This window comes from Lathyrus oleraceus, chromosome 1, assembly GCF_024323335.1.
Source record: "Lathyrus oleraceus cultivar Zhongwan6 chromosome 1, CAAS_Psat_ZW6_1.0, whole genome shotgun sequence".
In the NCBI taxonomy this organism is placed as follows: domain Eukaryota; kingdom Viridiplantae; phylum Streptophyta; class Magnoliopsida; order Fabales; family Fabaceae; genus Lathyrus; species Lathyrus oleraceus.
Genome location: NC_066579.1, coordinates 285,862,440 through 285,886,683, shown reverse-complemented (window position 1 = coordinate 285,886,683; position 24,244 = coordinate 285,862,440). Strand labels below are relative to the sequence as shown.

At 36.5% G+C, this 24,244-nt stretch overlaps 8 non-coding genes across 8 annotated transcripts; all 8 read left to right on the top strand.

The window, feature by feature from the left end:
* The first annotated feature begins 1,898 nt into the window (after window positions 1-1,898).
* On the top strand, window positions 1,899-1,971 carry TRNAA-AGC (transfer RNA alanine (anticodon AGC)). The gene has a single exon. It is a non-coding gene; the product is annotated as a tRNA-Ala (tRNA).
* A 1,406-nt stretch (window positions 1,972-3,377) lies between these two features.
* TRNAA-UGC (transfer RNA alanine (anticodon UGC)) lies at window positions 3,378-3,450 on the top strand. Its single transcript has one exon. It is a non-coding gene; the product is annotated as a tRNA-Ala (tRNA).
* Window positions 3,451-4,857: 1,407 nt separating this feature from the next.
* TRNAA-AGC (transfer RNA alanine (anticodon AGC)) lies at window positions 4,858-4,930 on the top strand. The gene has a single exon. It is a non-coding gene; the product is annotated as a tRNA-Ala (tRNA).
* A 1,408-nt stretch (window positions 4,931-6,338) lies between these two features.
* Window positions 6,339-6,411, top strand: TRNAA-AGC (transfer RNA alanine (anticodon AGC)). The gene has a single exon. It is a non-coding gene; the product is annotated as a tRNA-Ala (tRNA).
* A 1,406-nt stretch (window positions 6,412-7,817) lies between these two features.
* Window positions 7,818-7,890, top strand: TRNAA-AGC (transfer RNA alanine (anticodon AGC)). The gene has a single exon. It is a non-coding gene; the product is annotated as a tRNA-Ala (tRNA).
* Window positions 7,891-9,298: 1,408 nt separating this feature from the next.
* On the top strand, window positions 9,299-9,371 carry TRNAA-AGC (transfer RNA alanine (anticodon AGC)). Its single transcript has one exon. It is a non-coding gene; the product is annotated as a tRNA-Ala (tRNA).
* Window positions 9,372-21,888: 12,517 nt separating this feature from the next.
* TRNAA-AGC (transfer RNA alanine (anticodon AGC)) lies at window positions 21,889-21,961 on the top strand. The gene has a single exon. It is a non-coding gene; the product is annotated as a tRNA-Ala (tRNA).
* Window positions 21,962-23,367: 1,406 nt separating this feature from the next.
* On the top strand, window positions 23,368-23,440 carry TRNAA-AGC (transfer RNA alanine (anticodon AGC)). Its single transcript has one exon. It is a non-coding gene; the product is annotated as a tRNA-Ala (tRNA).
* Window positions 23,441-24,244: the final 804 nt, after the last annotated feature.

Genomic DNA, 24,244 nt, shown 5'->3' with positions numbered 1-24,244 from the left:
ACATGGATGTTTATTTCCTAGGCTTCTTTTCTAAGAAGTTGAACTTTTGTACATCCTTTCAAGCATAATTGTTTGGAGAAACTCAAATATTACTGTGAATAAGAATTAATTCAACCCATGGCATGAAAGTGATTCATCTCTAGTTTTACTAGCGTTTAGTTATAATTTATTGGTTCCTTGGAAATGAAGAACATTTGGCATAATTGTAAGACTATAGTGAAAAATATTAAATTTTTCGCCGCTCATATTATTTATGGAGGGAAACTAATGTGATGATAACGTAGCTAACATTGGTCTTTCTTTCAATAATTTTACTTATTGGAATGGTTTGTGTTCTTATTTGAAATATTTGCTTTGAACAAACTTAGTTCGCCATTGTACATGGTTTTTTTAATAAAACTAACTGAATTATAAAACGGGGATGTAGCTCAGATGGTAGAGCGCTCGCTGAGCATGTGAGAGGTACGGGGATCGATACCCCGCATCTCCATAAATAAGTAGTTGGAGAAAAAAAACTATTATATCCTTATTAACTTTTTTTTTCAAATAAAAATTCCATCGAAACATTCTAATTTTCATATATTAATTATCCATTGATTAGATATTATTCTTAGTCAAATTATCCAAATTCGGTTAGATATTATTCTTTACCGCCCATCAATTATCCATCTTGTAAATTGGACAGGGAGGTCCAATAGCATAAGATGTGGGAGAAAGCTCACCACATCATTCTAATTGTCCGAGGAAGACTTCTTACTCTACGAAAAAAATACAAAGTCGCCACCGAACTTTGTTTATTGCAAAGGAAAGGGAAAATATTGATAAAATCCTTAACAGAAAAAAGAAGATGGTCGTCGCAACCAAATTCGGGTTCGGTCTTGCATCTCTCCATTCTACGTTAGTTAGTTCGTCTCATTTCGAAGTTGACGCAGTTCGATTGAATAAACCTTCCCCAACGGTAACAATAAGGAGTATCATGATACGTCTTAATTCTGGAATCTCTGGAATCGTCTCCATTTGATGTAATTTTTAGATATATGGAGATCTGGAATAAAAAGATTCAATTATGAAATTTAGTAGGAATCAATTGTAGATTCTCATAGACGGCGCCAATGTTCAATGGTGGAATAAGAATGAGAGAGGTATGTCATAATATGGAAGATGATGCTTGCAGCTCTGATGTGGAGAAACGGGTGGACCTTCAAGGTTAGCATAACGACGCTCAAGTTAGTTATGGGAAACCTCAAGGTGAATAATATCTTGGGAAAATGAGTCTCATACCAGCTTTGGCGCGAAAGAGGAGTATTTAAAAGGAGAGAATAATTGGTCCTTCATAATCTTCTTTTTGGGCTTTGGTCTGGCTCGAAATACCTGCTATTTTAAAGTAGTTTTATGGCAGCCTCCGATTGATAGATGTAAAAAGGGCAATACAAATGGTTCATCAATCAGTGCTTCTTCAGCATGTGGATGTATGTTCAGAAACATGGATGTTTATTTCCTAGGCTTCTTTTCTAAGAAGTTGAACTTTTGTACATCCTTTCAAGCATAATTGTTTGGAGAAACTCAAATATTACTGTGAATAAGAATTAATTCAACCCATGGCATGAAAGTGATTCATCTCTAGTTTTACTAGCGTTTAGTTATAATTTATTGGTTCCTTGGAAATGAAGAACATTTGGCATAATTGTAAGACTATAGTGAAAAATATTAAATTTTTCGCCGCTCATATCTTTTATGGAGGGAAACTAATGTGATGATAACGTAGCTAACATTGGTTTTTCTTTCAATAATTTTACTTATTGGAATGGTTTGTGTTCTTATTTGAAATATTTGCTTCGAACAAACTTAGTTCGCCATTGTATATGGTTTTTTTAATAAAACTAACTCAGTTATAAAACGGGGATGTAGCTCAGATGGTAGAGCGCTCGCTTAGCATGCGAGAGGTACGAGGATCGATACCCCGCATCTCCATAACTATGTAGTTGGAGAAAAAAAACTATTATATCCTTATTAACTTTTTTTTTCAAATAAAAATTCCATCGAAACATTCTAATTTTCATATATTAATTATCCATTGATTAGATATTATTCTTAGTCAAATTATCCAAATTCGGTTAGATATTATTCTTTACCGCCCATCAATTATCCGTCTTGTAAATTGGACAGCGAGGTCCAATAGCATAAGATGTGGGAGAAAGCTCACCACATCATTCTAATTGTCCGAGGAAGACTTCTTACTCTACGAAAAAAATACAAAGTCTCCACGAACTTTGTTTATTGCAAAGGAAAGGGAAAATATTGATAAAATCCTTAACAAAAAAAGAAGATGGTCGTCGCAACCAAATTCGGGTTCGGTCTTGCATCTCTCCATTCTACGTTAGTTAGTGCGTCTCATTTCGAAGTTGACGCAGTTCGATTGAATAAACCTTCCCCAACGGTAACAATATGGAGTACCATGATACGTCTTAGTTCTGGAATCTCTGGAATCGTCTCCATTTGATGTAATTTTTAGATATATGGAGGTCTGGAATAAACAGATTCAATTATGAAATTTATTAGGAATCAATTGTAGATTCTCATAGACGGCGCCAATGTTCAATGGTGGAATAAGAATGAGAGAGGTATGTCATAATATGGAAGATGATGCTTGCAGCTCTGATGTGGAGAAACGGGTGGACCTTCAAGGTTAGCATAACGACGCTCAAGTTAGTTATGGGAAACCTCAAGGTGAATAATATCTTGGGAAAATGAGTCTCATACCAGCTTTGGCGCGAAAGAGGAGTATTTAAAAGGAGAGAATAATTGGTCCTTCATAATCTTCTTTTTGGGCTTTGGTCTGGCTCGAAATACCTGCTATTTTAAAGTAGTTTTATGGCAGCCTCCGATTGATAGATGTAAAAAGGGCAATACAAATGGTTCATCAATCAGTGCTTCTTCAGCATGTGGATGTATGTTCAGAAACATGGATGTTTATTTCCTAGGCTTCTTTTCTAAGAAGTTGAACTTTTGTACATCCTTTCAAGCATAATTGTTTGGAGAAACTCAAATATTACTGTGAATAAGAATTAATTCAACCCATGGCATGAAAGTGATTCATCTCTAGTTTTACTAGCGTTTAGTTATAATTTATTGGTTCCTTGGAAATGAAGAACATTTGGCATAATTGTAAGACTATAGTGAAAAATATTAAATTTTTCGCCGCTCATATTATTTATGGAGGGAAACTAATGTGATGATAACGTAGCTAACATTGGTCTTTCTTTCAATAATTTTACTTATTGGAATGGTTTGTGTTCTAATTTGAAATATTTGCTTTGAACAAACTTAGTTCGCCATTGTATATGGTTTTTTTAATAAAACTAACTGAATTATAAAACGGGGATGTAGCTCAGATGGTAGAGCGCTCGCTTTGCATGTGAGAGGTACGGGGATCGATACCCCGCATCTCCATAAATAAGTAGTTGGAGAAAAAAAACTATTATATCCTTATTAACTTTTTTTTTCAAATAAAAATTCTATCGAAACATTCTAATTTTCATATATTAATTATCCATTGATTAGATATTATTCTTAGTCAAATTATCCAAATTCGGTTAGATATTATTCTTTACCGCCCATCAATTATCCATCTTGTAAATTGGACAGGGAGGTCCAATAGCATAAGATGTGGGAGAAAGCTCACCACATCATTCTAATTGTCCGAGGAAGACTTCTTACTCTACGAAAAAAATACAAAGTCGCCACCGAACTTTGTTTATTGCAAAGGAAAGGGAAAATATTGATAAAATCCTTAACAGAAAAAGAAGATGGTCGTCGCAACCAAATTCGGGTTCGGTCTTGCATCTCTCCATTCTACGTTAGTTAGTTCGTCTCATTTCGAAGTTGACGCAGTTCGATTGAATAAACCTTCCCCAACGGTAACAATAAGGAGTATCATGATACGTCTTAATTCTGGAATCTCTGGAATCGTCTCCATTTGATGTAATTTTTAGATATATGGAGATCTGGAATAAAAAGATTCAATTATGAAATTTAGTAGGAATCAATTGTAGATTCTCATAGACGGCGCCAATGTTCAATGGTGGAATAAGAATGAGAGAGGTATGTCATAATATGGAAGATGATGCTTGCAGCTCTGATGTGGAGAAACGGGTGGACCTTCAAGGTTAGCATAACGACGCTCAAGTTAGTTATGGGAAACCTCAAGGTGAATAATATCTTGGGAAAATGAGTCTCATACCAGCTTTGGCGCGAAAGAGGAGTATTTAAAAGGAGAGAATAATTGGTCCTTCATAATCTTCTTTTTGGGCTTTGGTCTGGCTCGAAATACCTGCTATTTTAAAGTAGTTTTATGGCAGCCTCCGATTGATAGATGTAAAAAGGGCAATACAAATGGTTCATCAATCAGTGCTTCTTCAGCATGTGGATGTATGTTCAGAAACATGGATGTTTATTTCCTAGGCTTCTTTTCTAAGGAGTTGAACTTTTGTACATCCTTTCAAGCATAATTGTTTGGAGAAACTCAAATATTACTGTGAATAAGAATTAATTCAACCCATGGCATGAAAGTGATTCATCTCTAGTTTTACTAGCGTTTAGTTATAATTTATTGGTTCCTTGGAAATGAAGAACATTTGGCATAATTGTAAGACTATAGTGAAAAATATTAAATTTTTCGCCGCTCATATCTTTTATGGAGGGAAACTAATGTGATGATAACGTAGCTAACATTGGTCTTTCTTTCAATAATTTTACTTATTGGAATGGTTTGTGTTCTTATTTGAAATATTTGCTTCGAACAAACTTAGTTCGCCATTGTATATGGTTTTTTTAATAAAACTAACTGAATTATAAAACGGGGATGTAGCTCAGATGGTAGAGCGCTCGCTTAGCATGCGAGAGGTACGGGGATCGATACCCCGCATCTCCATAAATAAGTAGTTGGAGAAAAAAAACTATTATATCCTTATTAACTTTTCTTTTCAAATAAAAATTCCATCGAAACATTCTAATTTTCATATATTAATTATCCATTGATTAGATATTATTCTTAGTCAAATTATCCAAATTCGGTTAGATATTATTCTTTACCGCCCATCAATTATCCATCTTGTAAATTGGACAGGGAGGTCCAATAGCATAAGATGTGGGAGAAAGCTCACCACATCATTCTAATTGTCCGAGGAAGACTTCTTACTCTACGAAAAAAATACAAAGTCGCCACCGAACTTTGTTTATTGCAAAGGAAAGGGAAAATATTGATAAAATCCTTAACAGAAAAAAGAAGATGGTCGTCGCAACCAAATTCGGGTTCGGTCTTGCATCTCTCCATTCTACGTTAGTTAGTGCGTCTCATTTCGAAGTTGACGCAGTTCGATTGAATAAACCTTCCCCAACGGTAACAATATGGAGTATCATGATACGTCTTAGTTCTGGAATCTCTGGAATCGTCTCCATTTGATGTAATTTTTAGATATATGGAGATCTGGAATAAAAAGATTCAATTATGAAATTTAGTAGGAATCAATTGTAGATTCTCATAGACGGCGCCAATGTTCAATGGTGGAATAAGAATGAGAGAGGTATGTCATAATATGGAAGATGATGCTTGCAGCTCTGATGTGGAGAAACGGGTGGACCTTCAAGGTTAGCATAACGACGCTCAAGTTAGTTATGGGAAACCTCAAGGTGAATAATATCTTGGGAAAATGAGTCTCATACCAGCTTTGGCGCGAAAGAGGAGTATTTAAAAGGAGAGAATAATTGGTCCTTCATAATCTTCTTTTTGGGCTTTGGTCTGGCTCGAAATATCTGCTATTTTAAAGTAGTTTTATGGCAGCCTCCGATTGATAGATGTAAAAAGGGCAATACAAATGGTTCATCAATCAGTGCTTCTTCAGCATGTGGATGTATGTTCAGAAACATGGATGTTTATTTCCTAGGCTTCTTTTCTAAGAAGTTGAACTTTTGTACATCCTTTCAAGCATAATTGTTTGGAGAAACTCAAATATTACTGTGAATAAGAATTAATTCAACCCATGGCATGAAAGTGATTCATCTCTAGTTTTACTAGCGTTTAGTTATAATTTATTGGTTCCTTGGAAATGAAGAACATTTGGCATAATTGTAAGACTATAGTGAAAAATATTAAATTTTTCGCCGCTCATATTATTTATGGAGGGAAACTAATGTGATGATAACGTAGCTAACATTGGTCTTTCTTTCAATAATTTTACTTATTGGAATGGTTTGTGTTCTTATTTGAAATATTTGCTTTGAACAAACTTAGTTCGCCATTGTATATGGTTTTTTTAATAAAACTAACTGAATTATAAAACGGGGATGTAGCTCAGATGGTAGAGCGCTTGCTTAGCATGCGAGAGGTACGGGGATCGATACCCCGCATCTCCATAAATAAGTAGTTGGAGAAAAAAAAACTATTATATCCTTACTAACTTTTTTTTTCAATTAAAAATTCCATCGAAACATTCTAATTTTCATATATTAATTATCCATTGATTAGATATTATTCTTAGTCAAATTATCCAAATTATTCATATTATCTTATACCGCCCATCAATTATCCGATCTTGTAAATTGGACAGGGAGGTCCAATAGCATAAGATGTGGGAGAAAGCTCACCACATCATTCTAATTGTCCGAGGAAGACTTCTTACTCTACGAAAAAATACAAAGTCGCCACCGAACTTTGTTTATTGCAAAGGAAAGGGAAAATATTGATAAAATCCTTAACAGAAAAAAGAAGATGGTCGTCGCAACCAAATTCGGGTTCGGTCTTGCATCTCTCCATTCTACGTTAGTTAGTGCGTCTCATTTCGAAGTTGACGCAGTTCGATTGAATAAACCTTCCCCAACGGTAACAATAAGGAGTATCATGATACGTCTTAATTCTGGAATCTCTGGAATCGTCTCCATTTGATGTAATTTTTAGATATATGGAGATCTGGAATAAAAAGATTCAATTATGAAATTTAGTAGGAATCAATTGTAGATTCTCATAGACGGCGCCAATGTTCAATGGTGGAATAAGAATGAGAGAGGTATGTCATAATATGGAAGATGATGCTTGCAGCTCTGATGTGGAGAAACGGGTGGACCTTCAAGGTTAGCATAACAACGCTCAAGTTAGTTATGGGAAACCTCAAGGTGAATAATATCTTGGGAAAATGAGTCTCACACCAGCTTTGGCGCGAAAGAGGAGTATTTAAAAGGAGAGAATAATTGGTCCTTCATAATCTTCTTTTTGGGCTTTGGTCTGGCTCGAAATACCTGCTATTTTAAAGTAGTTTTATGGCAGCCTCCGATTGATAGATGTAAAAAGGGCAATACAAATGGTTCATCAATCAGTGCTTCTTCAGCATGTGGATGTATGTTCAGAAACATGGATGTTTATTTCCTAGGCTTCTTTTCTAAGAAGTTGAACTTTTGTACATCCTTTCAAGCATAATTGTTTGGAGAAACTCAAATATTACTGTGAATAAGAATTAATTCAACCCATGGCATGAAAGTGATTCATCTCTAGTTTTACTAGCGTTTAGTTATAATTTATTGGTTCCTTGGAAATGAAGAACATTTGGCATAATTGTAAGACTATAGTGAAAAATATTAAATTTTTCGCCGCTCATATCTTTTATGGAGGGAAACTAATGTGATGATAACGTAGCTAACATTGGTCTTTCTTTCAATAATTTTACTTATTGGAATGGTTTGTGTTCTTATTTGAAATATTTGCTTCGAACAAACTTAGTTCGCCATTGTATATGGTTTTTTTAATAAAACTAACTGAATTATAAAACGGGGATGTAGCTCAGATGGTAGAGCGCTCGCTTAGCATGCGAGAGGTACGGGGATTGATACCCCGCATCTCCATAAATAAGTAGTTGGAGAAAAAAAACTATTATATCTTTATTAACTTTTTTTTTCAAATAAAAATTCCATCGAAACATTCTAATTTTCATATATTAATTATCCATTGATTAGATATTATTCTTAGTCAAATTATCCAAATTCGGTTAGATATTATTCTTTACCGCCCATCAATTATCCATCTTGTAAATTGGACAGGGAGGTCCAATAGCATAAGATGTGGGAGAAAGCTCACCACATCATTCTAATTGTCCGAGGAAGACTTCTTACTCTACGAAAAAAATACAAAGTCGCCACCGAACTTTGTTTATTGCAAAGGAAAGGGAAAATATTGATAAAATCCTTAACAGAAAAAAGAAGATGGTCGTCGCAACCAAATTCGGGTTCGGTCTTGCATCTCTCCATTCTACGTTAGTTAGTGCGTCTCATTTCGAAGTTGACGCAGTTCGATTGAATAAACCTTCCCCAACGGTAACAATAAGGAGTATCATGATACGTCTTAATTCTGGAATCTCTGGAATCGTCTCCATTTGATGTAATTTTTAGATATATGGAGATCTGGAATAAAAAGATTCAATTATGAAATTTAGTAGGAATCAATTGTAGATTCTCATAGACGGCGCCAATGTTCAATGGTGGAATAAGAATGAGAGAGGTATGTCATAATATGGAAGATGATGCTTGCAGCTCTGATGTGGAGAAACGGGTGGACCTTCAAGGTTAGCATAACAACGCTCAAGTTAGTTATGGGAAACCTCAAGGTGAATAATATCTTGGGAAAATGAGTCTCACACCAGCTTTGGCGCGAAAGAGGAGTATTTAAAAGGAGAGAATAATTGGTCCTTCATAATCTTCTTTTTGGGCTTTGGTCTGGCTCGAAATACCTGCTATTTTAAAGTAGTTTTATGGCAGCCTCCGATTGATAGATGTAAAAAGGGCAATACAAATGGTTCATCAATCAGTGCTTCTTCAGCATGTGGATGTATGTTCAGAAACATGGATGTTTATTTCCTAGGCTTCTTTTCTAAGAAGTTGAACTTTTGTACATCCTTTCAAGCATAATTGTTTGGAGAAACTCAAATATTACTGTGAATAAGAATTAATTCAACCCATGGCATGAAAGTGATTCATCTCTAGTTTTACTAGCGTTTAGTTATAATTTATTGGTTCCTTGGAAATGAAGAACATTTGGCATAATTGTAAGACTATAGTGAAAAATATTAAATTTTTCGCCGCTCATATCTTTTATGGAGGGAAACTAATGTGATGATAACGTAGCTAACATTGGTCTTTCTTTCAATAATTTTACTTATTGGAATGGTTTGTGTTCTTATTTGAAATATTTGCTTCGAACAAACTTAGTTCGCCATTGTATATGGTTTTTTTAATAAAACTAACTGAATTATAAAACGGGGATGTAGCTCAGATGGTAGAGCGCTCGCTTAGCATGCGAGAGGTACGGGGATTGATACCCCGCATCTCCATAAATAAGTAGTTGGAGAAAAAAAACTATTATATCTTTATTAACTTTTTTTTTCAAATAAAAATTCCATCGAAACATTCTAATTTTCATATATTATTATCCATTGATTAGATATTATTCTTAGTCAAATTATCCAAATTCGGTTAGATATTATTCTTTACCGCCCATCAATTATCCATCTTGTAAATTGGACAGGGAGGTCCAATAGCATAAGATGTGGGAGAAAGCTCACCACATCATTCTAATTGTCCGAGGAAGACTTCTTACTCTACGAAAAAAATACAAAGTCGCCACCGAACTTTGTTTATTGCAAAGGAAAGGGAAAATATTGATAAAATCCTTAACAGAAAAAAGAAGATGGTCGTCGCAACCAAATTCGGGTTCGGTCTTGCATCTCTCCATTCTACGTTAGTTAGTGCGTCTCATTTCGAAGTTGACGCAGTTCGATTGAATAAACCTTCCCCAACGGTAACAATAAGGAGTATCATGATACGTCTTAATTCTGGAATCTCTGGAATCGTCTCCATTTGATGTAATTTTTAGATATATGGAGATCTGGAATAAAAAGATTCAATTATGAAATTTAGTAGGAATCAATTGTAGATTCTCATAGACGGCGCCAATGTTCAATGGTGGAATAAGAATGAGAGAGGTATGTCATAATATGGAAGATGATGCTTGCAGCTCTGATGTGGAGAAACGGGTGGACCTTCAAGGTTAGCATAAAAACGCTCAAGTTAGTTATGGGAAACCTCAAGGTGAATAATATCTTGGGAAAATGAGTCTCATACCAGCTTTGGCGCGAAAGAGGAGTATTTAAAAGGAGAGAATAATTGGTCCTTCATAATCTTCTTTTTGGGCTTTGGTCTGGCTCGAAATACCTGCTATTTTAAAGTAGTTTTATGGCAGCCTCCGATTGATAGATGTAAAAAGGGCAATACAAATGGTTCATCAATCAGTGCTTCTTCAGCATGTGGATGTATATTCAGAAACATGGATGTTTATTTCCTAGGCTTCTTTTCTAAGAAGTTGAACTTTTGTACATCCTTTCAAGCATAATTGTTTGGAGAAACTCAAATATTACTGTGAATAAGAATTAATTCAACCCATGGCATGAAAGTGATTCATCTCTAGTTTTACTAGCGTTTAGTTATAATTTATTGGTTCCTTGGAAATGAAGAACATTTGGCATAATTGTAAGACTATAGTGAAAAATATTAAATTTTTCGCCGCTCATATCTTTTATGGAGGGAAACTAATGTGATGATAACGTAGCTAACATTGGTCTTTCTTTCAATAATTTTACTTATTGGAATGGTTTGTGTTCTTATTTGAAATATTTGCTTCGAACAAACTTAGTTCGCCATTGTATATGGTTTTTTTAATAAAACTAACTGAATTATAAAACGGGGATGTAGCTCAGATGGTAGAGCGCTCGCTTAGCATGCGAGAGGTACGGGATTGATACCCCGCATCTCCATAAATAAGTAGTTGGAGAAAAAAAACTATTATATCTTTATTAACTTTTTTTTTCAAATAAAAATTCCATCGAAACATTCTAATTTTCATATATTAATTATCCATTGATTAGATATTATTCTTAGTCAATTATCCAAATTCGGTTAGATATTATTCTTTACCGCCCATCAATTATCCATCTTGTAAATTGGACAGGGAGGTCCAATAGCATAAGATGTGGGAGAAAGCTCACCACATCATTCTAATTGTCCGAGGAAGACTTCTTACTCTACGAAAAAAATACAAAGTCGCCACCGAACTTTGTTTATTGCAAAGGAAAGGGAAAATATTGATAAAATCCTTAACAGAAAAAAGAAGATGGTCGTCGCAACCAAATTCGGGTTCGGTCTTGCATCTCTCCATTCTACGTTAGTTAGTGCGTCTCATTTCGAAGTTGACGCAGTTCGATTGAATAAACCTTCCCCAACGGTAACAATAAGGAGTATCATGATACGTCTTAATTCTGGAATCTCTGGAATCGTCTCCATTTGATGTAATTTTAGATATATGGAGATCTGGAATAAAAAGATTCAATTATGAAATTTAGTAGGAATCAATTGTAGATTCTCATAGACGGCGCCAATGTTCAATGGTGGAATAAGAATGAGAGAGGTATGTCATAATATGGAAGATGATGCTTGCAGCTCTGATGTGGAGAAACGGGTGGACCTTCAAGGTTAGCATAACAACGCTCAAGTTAGTTATGGGAAACCTCAAGGTGAATAATATCTTGGGAAAATGAGTCTCATACCAGCTTTGGCGCGAAAGAGGAGTATTTAAAAGGAGAGAATAATTGGTCCTTCATAATCTTCTTTTTGGGCTTTGGTCTGGCTCGAAATACCTGCTATTTTAAAGTAGTTTTATGGCAGCCTCCGATTGATAGATGTAAAAGGGCAATACAAATGGTTCATCAATCAGTGCTTCTTCAGCATGTGGATGTATGTTCAGAAACATGGATGTTTATTTCGTAGGCTTCTTTTCTAAGAAGTTGAACTTTTGTACATCCTTTCAAGCATAATTGTTTGGAGAAACTCAAATATTACTGTGAATAAGAATTAATTCAACCCATGGCATGAAAGTGATTCATCTCTAGTTTTACTAGCGTTTAGTTATAATTTATTGGTTCCTTGAAATGAAGAACATTTGGCATAATTGTAAGACTATAGTGAAAAATATTATTTTTCGCCGCTCATATCTTTTATGGAGGGAAACTAATGTGATGATAACGTAGCTAACATTGGTCTTTCTTTCAATAATTTTACTTATTGGAATGGTTTGTGTTCTTATTTGAAATATTTGCTTCGAACAAACTTAGTTCGCCATTGTATATGGTTTTTTTAATAAAACTAACTGAATTATAAAACGGGGATGTAGCTCAGATTGTAGAGCGCTCGCTTAGCATGCGAGAGGTACGGGGATCGATACCCCGCATCTCCATAAATAAGTAGTTGGAGAAAAAAAACTATTATATCCTTATTAACTTTTTTTTTCAAATAAAAATTCCATCGAAACATTCTAATTTTCATATATTAATTATCCATTGATTAGATATTATTCTTAGTCAAATTATCCAAATTCGGTTAGATATTATTCTTTACCGCCCATCAATTATCCATCTTGTAAATTGGACAGGGAGGTTGTAACACCCTTCTAAATACCCCAAATATTTAATTAAAACAACAGCATATAAATCAATATCAGAGTAGTCATGCACCAAGGGTGTCACATAATACTTCACATAATTCACCGTAAAAATCAGTCATGCTCATTATTTAATCCAACATAAACACTTCTTTAAAAATTCGCAGCGGATAGAAACATTCAACATCTGTAATATCTTAAAATTAACATTTATTCAACAAATAAAACACCCCGTCCCGATGTTACATCTATCAGAGCATGACCCACTAAAACCACTCTAGACTTCAAGCACTAGCTTCTACTCAACTCACTGCTCGTTACCTGAAAAATATAACTGTAAGGGTGAGTTCCTCAATCGATATAACAAATATTATAAATCATCATGTTATGTTAAGTAACTTCACACGTTAATCACCCACATCATATCATGCATTCGGTAGCAGCATAATCAACTCAACATCATATTCAAACACAACGTAAATGCAACTCAAATGAGACTCGACTCTTCATGCATGTGGTACCATTTGGAGTAAAACTCCCAACTTAAAATCATTGCCAGTTTAGTGGGCATCAAGGCATAAGCCTTCAACTTTCAACTTAAAATTTTTTTGCCAATCCAGGCCAACGTGGTGTGAGCAAAAGCCCCATAATTTTTGCCAATCCAGGCCAACGTGGTGTGAGCAAAAGCCCCATAATTTTTGCCAATCCAGGCCAACGTGGTGTGAGCAAAAGCCCCGACTTAATGCATATGAATGTATATGGCATGTACGACTTGAAAGTTCAACAACATAATAACAACGACAACATAACAACTTTTCAGCAACAACAACTTAAAAATCAACTTTGGCTCATCAGCCCACAACTCAGCATTTTCAACAAAACAACTTATATTCAACTTTGGCTCATCAGCCTACAACTTAATATTTTCCACAAAACAACTTATCAACATATTTGCATCAACATTTCGCAACATAGACTCCACGAATTTATTTATCACAATTGGATACAATAGGCCAATCACCAATTACACTTACATCATAAAAATCAACCATTTTTACATACTGCAACAGTGTTAACCGGTTAACGCTATAGGTTAACCGGTTAACGCAGGAAAATTACACTTCCAGGCAAAACGCAACAGTGTTAACCGGTTAACGCTATAGGTTAACCGGTTAACGCAGGCAAAACTCAACATTTTTCACAATCTATAACAGTGTTAACCGGTTAACACCCTGGGTTAACCGGTTAACGCAGGCGAAACAGCAGTTCCTGCGCTAACACAAGGCAGAATGCAGAGTTTCCGCATTTTCCGCCGTTGGAGGACTTCCGGACCTCCGATTCAACTTCCGTAAAAAGCTATACGCTCAGAAATTCACAATACACTCAAACACAAATTCAATTTCAGCTTTAATACAACTTATTCAACATAATTTCTCAGCATTCTAAATCCCAATTAGGGTCAAACGACGGCTTATCACTACCCATTACATGTTAATCGATAATACCCATTAAACGACGATAAACCCCCCTTACCTTAACAATCCGGCAACTCTTCGAGCTTCAAGCTTTTCCGTTCTCCAACCTTTGCTCTACAGCTCTTTGCCCTTTTCCTCTTCTCTGCAGCTTCTCAGTTTTCACGTAAAAACTTTTTCCAAAAATGAAAACCTTTTCTCTTATTCCACTTATATATTTTCCAATAATAATTATTATTCCAAAATAATAATAATAATCCAATAATTCAATTTATTTAATTAAATTATTAATATATTATTAACTTAATTAAATAATTCTTTTACTTTATTTGGGGTGTTACAACTCTCCCCCACTAAAAGAGTTTTCGTCCTCGAAAACATACCTCAAACAAATAACTCTGGATAGGACTCCTTCATCTGACTCTCCAGTTCCCAAGTCACATTGCCACCTGCTGGTCCTCCCCAAGCTACCTTCACTAAGGCAATCTCTTTACCCCGCAACTGCTTCAACTCTCGATCCTCGATCCTCATAGGTGATGTTTCAACAGTCAGGTTATCTCTCACCTGTACATTATCCACTTGGACTACATGCGACGGATCATGAATGTACCTCCTCAACTGAGACACATGAAAAACCTCATGCAAATTCGCAAGTGACGGCGGTAAAGCGATACGATAGGCTACCTCTCCTATCCTCTCTAAAATCTGATAAGGACCAATAAATCGAGGTGTCAACTTCTTCGACTTCAAAGCCCGACCAACACCTGTTATCGGAGTAACACGAAGAAACACATGATCTCCCTCTTGAAACTCAAGTGACTTCCTCCTCTTGTCATGATAACTCTTCTGACGACTCTGAGCCATCCTCATCTTCTCCTGAATCATCTTAATCTTTTCTGTAGTCTGTTGAACAATTTCCGGTCCGACCACAGCACTCTCACCGGACTCACACCAACATAACGGTGTCCGACATCTCCTACCATACAAAGCTTCAAACGGCGCCATACCAATGCTCGAATGAAAACTATTGTTGTAGGTAAACTCAATCAACGGTAAATAACAATCCCAACCACCTCCTTTTTCCAAAACACAAGCTCTCAAAAGATCTTCTAATGACTGAATCGTCCTCTCAGTCTGACCGTCAGTCTGCGGATGATATGCAGAACTCAATCTCAGCTTAGTTCCCAAAGCTCTCTGCAAACCTTCCCAGAACTTCGATGTAAATCTAGGATCTCTGTCCGAAACAATACTCGACGGAATACCATGCAAACTTACAATCTTCTCGATATACAACTCAGCCAATTTTTCTAACGGATAATCCATTCTAATCGGAATGAAATGAGCCGACTTTGTTAATCTGTCAACAATCACCCAAATAGCTTCAAAATTCTTACTTGTCCTCGGTAAACCAGAAACAAAATCCATACTGATACTATCCCACTTCCACTCTGGAATAGCCAACGGTTGCATTAGCCCAGACGGCTTCTGATGCTCAATCTTTGACTTCTGACAAGTCAAACAAGAATAGACAAAACTCGCAATTTCTCTTTTCATTCCCGGCCACCAAAATAACTTCTTCAAATCATGATACATCTTCGTGGCTCCAGGATGAATACTCAGACCACTACGATGTCCTTCCTCAAGAATACTCTTCTTAAGTTCGGTAACATCCGGAATACACACCCGACTACCAAACTTCAAAATACCATTCTCATCAACTCTGAATTCGCCACCTTGACCTTGATTCACTAGAGTCAACTTATCAACCAAAAGCATATCAGATTTCTGACCCTCTCTGATCTCATCCAGAATACCACTTGTCAACTTTAACATTCCCAATTTAACACTATTGTGAGTACTCTCACACACCAAACTCAAGTCTCTAAACTGTTCAATTAAATCCAATTCCTTAACCATTAACATAGACATATGTAATGATTTCCGACTCAATGCATCAGCCACTACGTTTGCTTTACCCGGATGGTAATTCAACCCAAAGTCATAATCCTTCAGAAACTCTAACCATCTTCTCTGCCTCATATTCAGCTCTTTCTGATCAAACAAATACTTTAAACTTTTGTGGTCACTGAAAACCTCAAATCTTGACCCGTACAAGTAATGTCTCCATAACTTCAGAACAAACACCACAGCTGCCAACTCTAAATCGTGCGTCGGATAGTTCCTCTCATGAACCCTCAGCTGTCTTGAAGCATAAGCTATAACCTGCTTATTCTGCATCAACACGCCACCCAAACCCAACAATGAAGCATCGCAATAAACTTCAAATGATTCCGACGAACTCGGTAATATCAGAATAGGAGCAGTAGTCAACCTTCTCTTTAGCTCTTGGAAGCCTTCTTCACATTTTGAGTCCCAAACAAACGCTTGCCCCTTTCTAGTCAACATCGTCAACGGTAACGCCAACTTAGAAAATCCCTAAATGAACTTCCTATAATAACCAGCCAAACCAAGAAAACTTCGAATCTCAGCAATAGACTTCGGAGCTTCCCACTTAGATACCGCTTCTATCTTAGAAGGATCAACAGCCACACCACCTCTTGAAATCACATGACCAAGAAAACTTACCTCTCCTAGCCAAAATTCGCACTTGGACAATTTAGCAAATAACTTCTTTTCTCGTAGGACTTCTAAAACCACTCTCAAATGTTCAGCATGTTCTTCTCCAGATTTCGAATACACCAAAATATCATCAATAAACACCACCACAAACTTGTCTAGGTACGGATGAAAAATCCTATTCATATACTCCATAAATACTCCAGGTGCATTAGTCACACCAAAAGGCATTACAGAATACTCATAATGTCCATACCTTGTTCTGAAAGCAGTCTTCTGAACATCCTCTGTTTTCACACGGATCTGATGATACCCAGATCTCAAATCTATTTTACTGAACACACTTGCACCAACCAACTGATCCATCAAATCATCAATCCTCGGCAAAGGATACCGATTCTTGATCGTCACTTTATTCAGTTGCCTGTAGTCCACACACAACCTCATAGTACCTTCTTTCTTCTTAACCAATAGCACTGGTGCACCCCACGGTGACACACTCGGACGAATAAATTTCTTATCCAATAGATCTTCCAACTGACTCTTCAATTCAGTTAACTCAACAGCAGACATACGGTACGGAGCCATCGATATCGGCCTAGTACCAGGTACCAAGTCAATAGAGAACTCCACTTCACGCTCTGGCGGCAATTCATTCACTTCTTCCGGAAACACATCAGGAAAATCACACACCACAGCTAGATCGCAAATCATCAGTTTATCTTTAGCCTCCAAAGTCGCTAACAGCATAAACAACTCTGCCCCATCAGCTACTTCCTCATCCACTTGTCTCGCTGATAGAAACAAACTCTTTCCTTCCTCACTCTCAGGAAATATCACCGTCTTATCAAAACAATTGATAGAAACTCGGTTAAACACCAACCAGTTCATACCCAGAATAACATCAATCTGCACTAGTGGAAGACACACTAGGTCCATCCCAAAGTCCCTACCAAAAATACTCAAAGGACAATTTAAACAAACCGAAGTAGTAGTCACTGAACCCTTCGCAGGAGTATCAATTACCATACTACCAAACATCTCAGATATCTCTAACTTAAGTTTCACAGCACAATCCAAAGATATAAAGGAATGAGTCGCACCTGTGTCAATAATAGCTACAAGAGGAAAGCCATTAATATAACACGTACCTCGGATCAAACGATCATCTGCAGAAGTCTCAGAACCCGATAAAGCAAAGACCTTGCCTCCTGACTGATTCCCTTTCTTCGGCTTCTGACACTGACTTCCAATATGCCCTTCTTCTCCGCAATTAAAACAAATCACTTCCTTGTGCTTGCAATCAGCTATTGCATGGCCAATCTTACCACAGCGAAAACACCTCTTTACTTCAGCAGTGCATACATTACTCTTATGACCAGCCTGACCACACTTGAAGCAAACTATACCAGTAGGAGCACCTCCCCCACTAGCTCTCTGAGCCGGAGCAGCTCTTTGTCTCCCTTTTCCAACTGGAACATCATACGGCTTGCCACGGTTTTGATGTTGCTTGCCTCTGCGGTCACTGACAATCTTGTAATGAGCATTATTGTCTTCTTCAAATATCCTGCAGCTATCAACCAAATCAGTAAAAATGCGTATCTTCTGATACCCAACAGCCTTCTTAATTTCAGAGCGCAATCCGTTTTCAAACTTGATGCACTTCGAAAATTCAGCACCACCACCAGTGTAATGAGGATAAAATTTGGACAACTCCACAAATTTCGCAGCATAATCAGTGACAGACATGTTTCCTTGCTTCAGCTCAAGGAATTCAATTTCCTTCTTCCCACGGACATCTTCCGGATAATACTTCCTCAGAAATTCCCTACGGAATACATCCCAAGTAATGACTTCACCTGCCACGGTCAACCTCTCGTGAGTCTCTAGCCACCAGTCATCAGCTTCGACTGCTAGCATGTGAGTACCATACCGAACCTTCTGAGCTGGAGTGCAATCCATAACACGGAAGATTCTCTCAATCTCTTTCAACCATCCCAAGGCTGCATCTGGATCATGCTTCCCTTTAAACACCGGCGGATTCTCTCTCTGAAAAGTCGCCAAGCTACGTGATCCAGCATCACCACCAGCATTTGGCAAGTTCTGCACCGCTTGTGCCATTGCTTGCATTGCGGCAGCCATTGCAGCGTCATTCCTTCCATCCATTTCAACTTATCAATACAACACAACTTAACGTTAGATTAATAACAATTACACAATTGTTAGACATTAACGACACGACAACTGGCCGGACAGACCGACCTGCTCTGATACCACTAATGTAACACCCTTCTAAATACCCCAAATATTTAATTAAAACAACAGCATATAAATCAATATCAGAGTAGTCATGCACCAAGGGTGTCACATAATACTTCACATAATTCACCGTAAAAATCAGTCATGCTCATTATTTAATCCAACATAAACACTTCTTTAAAAATTCGCAGCGGATAGAAACATTCAACATCTGTAATATCTTAAAATTAACATTTATTCAACAAATAAAACATCCCGTCCCGATGTTACATCTATCAGAGCATGACCCACTAAAACCACTCTAGACTTCAAGCACTAGCTTCTACTCAACTCACTGCTCGTTACCTGAAAAATATAACTGTAAGGGTGAGTTCCTCAATCGATATAACAAATATTATAAATCATCATGTTATGTTAAGTAACTTCACACGTTAATCACCCACATCATATCATGCATTCGGTAGCAGCATATTCAACTCAACATCATATTCAAACACAACGTAAATGCAACTCAAATGAGACTCGACTCTTCATGCATGTGGTACCATTTGGAGTAAAACTCCCAACTTAAAATCATTGCCAGTTTAGTGGGCATCAAGGCATAAGCCTTCAACTTTCAACTTAAAATTTTTTTGCCAATCTAGGCCAACGTGGTGTGAGCAAAAGCCCCATAATTTTTGCCAATCCAGGCCAACGTGGTGTGAGCAAAAGCCCCATAATTTTTGCCAATCCAGGCCAACGTGGTGTGAGCAAAAGCCCCGACTTAATGCATATGAATGTATATGGCATGTACGACTTGAAAGTTCAACAACATAATAACAACGACAACATAACAACTTTTCAGCAACAACAACTTAAAAATCAACTTTGGCTCATCAGCCCACAACTCAGCATTTTCAACAAAACAACTTATATTCAACTTTGGCTCATCAGCCTACAACTTAATATTTTCCACAAAACAACTTATCAACATATTTGCATCAACATTTCGCAACATAGACTCCACGAATTTATTTATCACAATTGGATACAATAGGCCAATCACCAATTACACTTACATCATAAAAATCAACCATTTTTACATACTACAACAGTGTTAACCGGTTAACGCTATAGGTTAACCGGTTAACGCAGGAAAATTACACTTCCAGGCAAAACGCAACAGTGTTAACCGGTTAACGCTATAGGTTAACCGGTTAACGCAGGCAAAACTCAACATTTTTCACAATCTATAACAGTGTTAACCGGTTAACACCCTGGGTTAACCGGTTAACGCAGGCGAAACAGCAGTTCCTGCGCTAACACAAGGCAGAATGCAGAGTTTCCGCATTTTCCGCCGTTGGAGGACTTCCGGACCTCCGATTCAACTTCCGTAAAAAGCTATACGCTCAGAAATTCACAATACACTCAAACACAAATTCAATTTCAGCTTTAATACAACTTATTCAACATAATTTCTCAGCATTCTAAATCCCAATTAGGGTCAAACGACGGCTTATCACTACCCATTACATGTTAATCGATAATACCCATTAAACGACGATAAACCCCCCTTACCTTAACAATCCGGCAACTCTTCGAGCTTCAAGCTTTTCCGTTCTCCAACCTTTGCTCTACAGCTCTTTGCCCTTTTCCTCTTCTCTGCAGCTTCTCAGTTTTCACGTAAAAACTTTTTCCAAAAATGAAAACCTTTTCTCTTATTCCACTTATATATTTTCCAATAATAATTATTATTCCAAAATAATAATAATAATCCAATAATTCAATTTATTTAATTAAATTATTAAATATATTATTAACTTAATTAAATAATTCTTTTACTTTATTTGGGGTGTTACAGAGGTCCAATAGCATAAGATGTGGGAGAAAGCTCACCACATCATTCTAATTGTCCGAGGAGGACTTCTTACTCTACGAAAAAAATACAAAGTCGCCACCGAACTTTGTTTATTGCAAAGGAAAGGGAAAATATTGATAAAATCCTTAACAGAAAAAAGAAGATGGTCGTCGCAACCAAATTCGGGTTCGGTCTTGCATCTCTCCATTCTACGTTAGTTAGTGCGTCTCATTTCGAAGTTGACGCAGTTCGATTGAATAAACCTTCCCCAACGGTAACAATAAGGAGTATCATGATACGTCTTAATTCTGGAATCTCTGGAATCGTCTCCATTTGATGTAATTTTTAGATATATGGTGATCTGGAATAAAAAGATTCAATTATGAAATTTAGTAGGAATCAATTGTAGATTCTCATAGACGGCGCCAATGTTCAATGGTGGAATAAGAATGAGAGAGGTATGTCATAATATGGAAGATGATGCTTGCAGCTCTGATGTGGAGAAACGAGTGGACCTTCAAGGTTAGCATAACAACGCTCAAGTTAGTTATGGGAAACCTCAAGGTGAATAATATCTTGGGAAAATGAGTCTCATACCAGCTTTGGCGCGAAAGAGGAGTAATTAAAAGGAGAGAATAATTGGTCCTTCATAATCTTCTTTTTGGGTTTTGGTCTGGCTCGAAATATCTGCTATTTTAAAGTAGTTTTATGGCAGCCTCCGATTGATAGATGTAAAAAGGGCAATACAAATGGTTCATCAATCAGTGCTTCTTCAGCATGTGGATGTATGTTCAGAAACATGGATGTTTATTTCCTAGGCTTCTTTTCTAAGAAGTTGAACTTTTGTACATCCTTTCAACCATAATTGTTTGGAGAAACTCAAATATTACTGTGAATAAGAATTAATTCAACCCATGGCATGAAAGTGATTCATCTCTAGTTTTACTAGCGTTTAGTTATAATTTATTGGTTCCTTGGAAATGAAGAACATTTGGCATAATTGTAAGACTATAGTGAAAAATATTAAATTTTTCGCCGCTCATATCTTTTATGGAGGGAAACTAATGTGATGATAACGTAGCTAACATTGGTTTTTCTTTCAATAATTTTACTTATTGGAATGGTTTGTGTTCTTATTTGAAATATTTGCTTCGAACAAACTTAGTTCGCCATTGTATATGGTTTTTTTAATAAAACTAACTGAGTTATAAAACGGGGATGTAGCTCAGATGGTAGAGCGCTCGCTTAGCATGCGAGAGGTATGGGGATCGATACCCCGCATCTCCATAAATAAGTAGTTGGAGAAAAAAAAACTATTATATCCTTATTAACTTTTTTTTTTCAAATAAAAATTCCATCGAAACATTCTAATTTTCATATATTAATTATCCATTGATTAGATATTATTCTTAGTCAAATTATCCAAATTCGGTTAGATATTATTCTTTACCGCCCATCAATTATCCATCTTGTAAATTGGACAGGGAGGTCCAATAGCATAAGATGTGGGAGAAAGCTCACCACATCATTCTAATTGTCCGAGGAAGACTTCTTACTCTACGAAAAAAATACAAAGTCGCCACCGAACTTTGTTTATTGCAAAGGAAAGGGAAAATATTGATAAAATCCTTAACAGAAAAAGAAGATGGTCGTCGCAACCAAATTCGGGTTCGGTCTTGCATCTCTCCATTCTACGTTAGTTAGTGCGTCTCATTTCGAAGTTGACGCAGTTCGATTGAATAAACCTTCCCCAACGGTAACAATAAGGAGTATCATGATACGTCTTAATTCTGGAATCTCTGGAATCGTCTCCATTTGATGTAATTTTTAGATATATGGAGATCTGGAATAAAAAGATTCAATTATGAAATTTAGTAGGAATCAATTGTAGATTCTCATAGACGGCGCCAATGTTCAATGGTGGAATAAGAATGAGAGAGGTATGTCATAATATGGAAGATGATGCTTGCAGCTCTGATGTGGAGAAACGGGTGGACCTTCAAGGTTAGCATAACAACGCTCAAGTTAGTTATGGGAAACCTCAAGGTGAATAATATCTTGGGAAAATGAGTCTCATACCAGCTTTGGCGCGAAAGAGGAGTATTTAAAAGGAGAGAATAATTGGTCCTTCATAATCTTCTCTTGGGCTTTGGTCTGGCTCGAAATACCTGCTATTTTAAAGTAGTTTTATGGCAGCCTCCGATTGATAGATGTAAAAAGGGCAATACAAATGGTTCATCAATCAGTGCTTCTTCAGCATGTGGATGTATGTTCAGAAACATGGATGTTTATTTCCTAGGCTTCTTTTCTAAGAAGTTGAACTTTTGTACATCCTTTCAAGCATAATTGTTTGGAGAAACTCAAATATTACTGTGAATAAGAATTAATTCAACCCATGGCATGAAAGTGATTCATCTCTAGTTTTACTAGCGTTTAGTTATAATTTATTGGTTCCTTGGAATGAAGAACATTTGGCATAATTGTAAGACTATAGTGAAAAATATTAAATTTTTCGCCGCTGATATCTTTTATGGAGGGAAACTAATGTGATGATAACGTAGCTAACATTGGTCTTTCTTTCAATAATTTTACTTATTGGAATGGTTTGTGTTCTTATTTGAAATATTTGCTTCGAACAAACTTAGTTCGCCATTGTATATGGTTTTTTAATAAAAACTAACTGAATTATAAACGGGGATGTAGCTCAGATGGTAGAGCGCTCGCTTAGCATGCGAGAGGTACGGGGATCGATACCCCGCATCTCCATAAATAAGTAGTTGGAGAAAAAAAACTATTATATCCTTATTAACTTTTTTTTTCAAATAAAAATTCCATCGAAACATTCTAATTTTCATATATTAATTATCCATTGATTAGATATTATTCTTAGTCAAATTATCCAAATTCGGTTAGATATTATTCTTTACCGCCCATCAATTATCCATCTTGTAAATAGGACAGGGAGGTCCAATAGCATAAGATGTGGGAGAAAGCTCACCACATCATTCTAATTGTCCGAGGAAGACTTCTTACTCTACGAAAAAAATACAAAGTCGCCACCGAACTTTGTTTATTGCAAAGGAAAGGGAAAATATTGATAAAATCCTTAACAGAAAAAAGAAGATGGTCGTCGCAACCAAATTCGGGTTCGGTCTTGCATCTCTCCATTCTACGTTAGTTAGTGCGTCTCATTTCGAAGTTGACGCAGTTCGATTGAATAAACCTTCCCCAACGGTAACAATATGGAGTATCATGATACGTCTTAGTTCTGGAATCTCTGGAATCGTCTCCATTTGATGTAATTTTTAGATATATGGAGATCTGGAATAAAAAGATTCAATTATGAAATTTAGTAGGAATTGAAATTCTAGTTATCAGACTTTGGATGTCACACTGGTTGTTATGACATCCAATTCTGCACAGACAGGGATTATGCAGAACTTAATAGTAAGTGCAGTAAATAACACAAGTAATTGTTCACCCAGTTCAGTCCAACATGACCTACATCTGGGGGCTACCAAGCCAGGGAGGAAATCCACTATTAGTAGTATCAATTCAAAGCTAAACTCA